Source organism: Tupaia chinensis, unplaced genomic scaffold, assembly GCF_000334495.1.
Source record: "Tupaia chinensis unplaced genomic scaffold, TupChi_1.0 Scaffold143593_1, whole genome shotgun sequence".
Classification (NCBI taxonomy): Eukaryota; Metazoa; Chordata; class Mammalia; order Scandentia; family Tupaiidae; genus Tupaia; species Tupaia belangeri.
Window position 1 is genome coordinate 436,648 of NW_006203439.1, and position 4,798 is coordinate 441,445.

The following is a 4,798-nucleotide window of genomic DNA, read 5'->3' on the forward strand; positions in this document are numbered from 1 at the left end:
CAGTGGGAAATCATTAGGCATCCACCCGACAGCTCTGATTTGGCTCCTCTGACATCTTTTTATTTCTTAATAAAAAAATAGAATATAGACATTTTTCTTCACTTAATAATGTAAAAAGACGGCTTTATATGGCTGAATTTCCACGGCCCTCAGTTCTTTAGGAATGGACTAAATGGTCCCATCACCTACAAAAATGTCTTGAACTTGATGGAGCTTGTATTGAGAAATAAAGTTTATATATTTTAGTTTTAACTTTTACTGCTATGTTTCCACAAACATTTTGAAGTACTCTTATAGTAAATACTCAACAATATGTTGGATGAATAGAAGAAATACAAACCTTGCCAAGGGTTACACACCTTAAAATTGTAGGAGCTCACAGAATTCTTCATAGTACAATCCCAACTGCTGGTGGTTTTATTTTTTCTTTGATTTGTTATTGTACCAAAAATGACATTTGTTTATCTCTACTGTGGTCACCTGATTTGGTTATGAATGATTTCTGGCTCTTCTCAGAATTCAAAATATGTCCTCAAAAAATAGAATGATGTGCCATTGTTGAGAACACATGGTTTTCAAAATATGAATAGGCCTTTTAAAAACTTCAAAATACAAAACTGATGCATGAAAAATTGAAAAGATAAATGATAGTTTGAATTTATTTGTGCAAGTGTGACAAAAGACTAACACACTTAAAATATAAAAGCTCAGACAATTTTTTTTTAAAAAAAGATTCTAAATATGGGGAAATTATAAGGACGGAAAATTCACAAGAAAACACCTGGTTAATAAGCACAGGGAAAAGTTTTCAAGGTCACAGATAGTAGAAAAATAAAATGTCAAATAAATTTAGAGACAATTTACACATCACATTTAAATTTTAAAAAATCAACCATATATAATAACACTAGGAAAAGTGGGCCAAGATAAGGGGTTCTTTGTACCAATTTTTCCTTTTTCCACAAGTCTAAAATCAGTTTTAAAAATTTTAAAACAAGAATAGATGCTTTATTCAGTTTCATTTGATCTATTTGTTTATCCTTGCATCATGTTCTACTCCTTTAATTACAATAACATAAGAAGGTTTGCTATTGATGTCTACTTTCTTCTTTTAACTGCCTTGGTTATTCCTGACCCTCAGTGTTTCCTTGTCAAAGACAATTTCTACAAAATTATTGCTGGGATTTTCGACTAGAACTGCATTGAATCTATACATACAGATTCAGGTTGGGGGAATTAAAAGAGAAAAATGGAACTCCCAGTGTATCTTCTTGTTAATGCAAAATGAGCTCCCCTCCTGTGTATCAAGTAAAGGAGGAACTGACCAGAGCTTGGATCCTTCTGGATTTACTGCCAGGCCAGATGAATATACAGCTTATTTTTATAGTTGGAGTATTCCCTTTGGACAAGATTTTAATTTGATAGGGAAAATAAAGCTCAATCGTTCTGTGTCCTAAACTAAGTCCTATTTTAGCAAGTGTGTGTATCATGGTTTAATGTAAATTGATGGCTTTGCTTATATTAGCTTAGCAGTGGAGGATGACAATTAATTTCAGTGTAGTAGTCAATAGTTCGAAATGGCTTAAGTAGAAAGGAAAATCTACTCTCATAACTTAAAGAGTCAGACAGCTGGATTCAGAGAATCAAAGGATGATCTTATTGGCTTTTTAAATCTCTCTTCTCTGATAGTTTCTCTGTACATTGACCTCATTCTTTTTTAAGAGAAATTTTTGCTACAGGCTGCATGCACTCACTGGAGAGACAGGCAGAAAAGCAAGAAATCATCTCCCAGAGGGAATGGCCACCCTGCAATCCCTTCTCCTCCATTCTCCTCTTGGGATCTTGGGCATACACACACATGCACCCCATTGTGAGTCTTAAGTCACTGGTTCTGGGATTAAACCCATGGTTGACTATGTGGGAGTCCAGCGACATAACCATTATGCCATCTGCTGGTCCCCCAACCTCATTCTATTTAATGTCCTTTCTTAGCCTAGAAGGGACAGTCATGGATAAATCTAAGCCAACTTTCCATTCTACAGAAAGAAAGTCTTCCACTCCCCTCTCCTCCCCTGCCATCCCCACCTTTCAGCATCCAACATCTATGTATCAAATTAGGAAATATTTATTGTCCCAATTGGCCATTGCCTGCACCAATCAGTGTGGCCAGGAGGATGGAGGATAGCTAGCCAGCCTTGCTATATACCGGTCTTCTTTGGCCTGGTGTATATTGGTGGGGTAGGGGACATGCAGTGGGGTGACCATCATCAGTCTCACCTGAATCTCAACAATTGGGTCCCCACAGTGGGGAGTTCTGCTTCTGGAAGGGAAGGAAAGTTGAACAAGAATATGTCACTAAAGTCACAAAAGTATCCAGTCTCAATTCATACCACCTATAGTAGTGTGCTTTCTGTCTACTTTTGTTAGGTGAATGACAAAATAAGGCAAAATACCTTTTATTAAGTATTGTAGAAACAAAACCTTACAGAATCTATGCAAATTTTAAGTATTGTCTGAAAACAAAAACAAAAACAAAAACAAAAACTGGGACCAATAGTTGGCATAATGGCTATGTCGCTGGACTCCCATATAGTCGACCGTGGTTTGAGTCCTGGACCCAGTGGCTTAAATTCATGCCAGGCGCATGTGCGTGTGTGTCCATGATTCTGAGAGAAGAATGGAGGAGAAGGGATTGTGGCGTGGCCATCCCCCCAGGGGATGATTTCTCGCTTTCTGTCTCTCTGTCTCTCTCTGTCTTTCTGGCGAGCATGCGTGCCCTATAGCAAAAGAAAAACCACAAAACAAAACAAACTTAGACATGGTTTAAAATACCATAGAAACCCTTTTCTGTTTAGGATTTTTTTCCAACTTTATTGAGGTATAATTGACAAAAATTGTATATATTTAAGAATGTGCTGATTTGATAAATGTATTTATTGTAAAATGATTACCACAATTGAGGTAATTAACACATCAATCCCTTAATATTGTTACCTTTTAAATGTGTGTGGCAATACTTAAGATCTCTCTTTTATCAAATTCTAGTATATTATACAGTATTATTAACTACAGTTACTATGTTGTACATTAGAGCCTCATTACTTGTTAATTTTACAACTGAACATTCATAACTTTGACTGACATTCTCCATTCCCCCACCTTTAGTAAACACCTTTCTATTCTCAACTTCTATGAGTCTGACTTTTTTTTTTTTAAGAGAGATTTTTCTATAGGGCATTTGCACTTGCTAGAGAGACAGAGAGAGAAAGTGAGAAATCACCCCCCAAAGGGGATGGGCACATCGCAATCCCATCTACTCCATTCTACTCCTGGGATCTTGGGGGCACACACGCACATGCACCTGGTGTGAGTTTCAAACCACCAGGTCTGGGATTTGAACTATGGTCAGCCTTGCTGCAGTTCAGTGCTTTAACCACTATGCCATCTACTGGCCCCGAGTTTGACTTTTTAAAATTCTACTTATCAGCAAGATCATGGTATTTGTCTTTCTGTGCCTGATCTATTTCACTTAGCATGAAATCCTACTCTTTTACTCAAGTTATTGCAAATAGGAGAATTTCTTTTTTATGGCTGTTTAACTATAAAAGAGTCCATTGGTCATGTATGAGGAGATTCTTAAGCAAAAAGTTCATGGATCAGACCTAATTATTTATGGCATCCACAGTGATTTTAAAAACTGAAGAAACATTACAAATCTGGCTCTTTACCTTGTTTTGAAACTTGAAGATCAAGGCAACCTTGGGCAGCAACCAGTCAGCTGTGTGGGAGTAGCAGCTGCCTCCTCTGGGCAGGGAATGTGCTTTCCAGTTTGTCACAGTTTTCTCCACCCTCTAGTAACAGGGATACAGAGATGCGTTGATGCAGATGCACTTGCAGATGGAGGTGTGGACATCATATACTGTTAACAAGACTCCCGTGACCATCAAACCGGAGTAAGTGAGGTGCACACAAACCTCACTGCTTTCTTTTTCACCAAGGCCAACTTAATGCCTTGAGAAGGAATTGAGTCCATGCAATTTAGTTCAATAACCACAAACAATAGCATTTGTACAGGACATTCTCATTAAAAAAAAAAAAAGTTCACATCGTTATTATTTGATTTGCGCGGAAGCTAAGTGAGAAGGGCTTTGTAATGATTTCTACCTTAGAGATGATAAAATGGAAGCTCAGATAATTTTAATAGATTTTTTTAGAATTATTCTATTTAACTATTTAACTTTATGTATGTATGTATGTATGTATGTATGTATGTATTTAAATTTGACCAGCAAGGGACAGAGTGAGAGAGAGGGAAAGTAAGACAGCAAGCCACCAGGACCAGGACTCAAACCGTAGTGGGCCATGTGGGAGTCCAGCATCCTTAAACACCACACTACCTGCTGGCCCTAATTTTAACAAATCTTAGGTCATTAAGTCTTGCCAGGGACCAGCCTTGGCGGGGGTGGGTTGGTTCAACGGAGGCGACGCTGGAAGAAAAGAAAGACAAAGGCCTCGTGCTTTTTCATGCACGTCCTAAGCCGGACACTCCTCTAAGATCGTTCTCTGAGGAGTGACAACTGCTAGGAAATATCGTGCCTTTTTATTGAAAATGAGATACATGCAAGTAAATGGGAGAGGGGCTACATGACCTAATGATCAATTCATAAAGTTTTAACAATTGAGATCAAAGATTCTATTCAAGTTTTAATTAAGGGCAGATCTATTAATCATTGATACAATTCAACAATAGATTGATGTAAGCAAGCTTTTGGGAACTTCTGTTCTGGGAGCGTGGTTT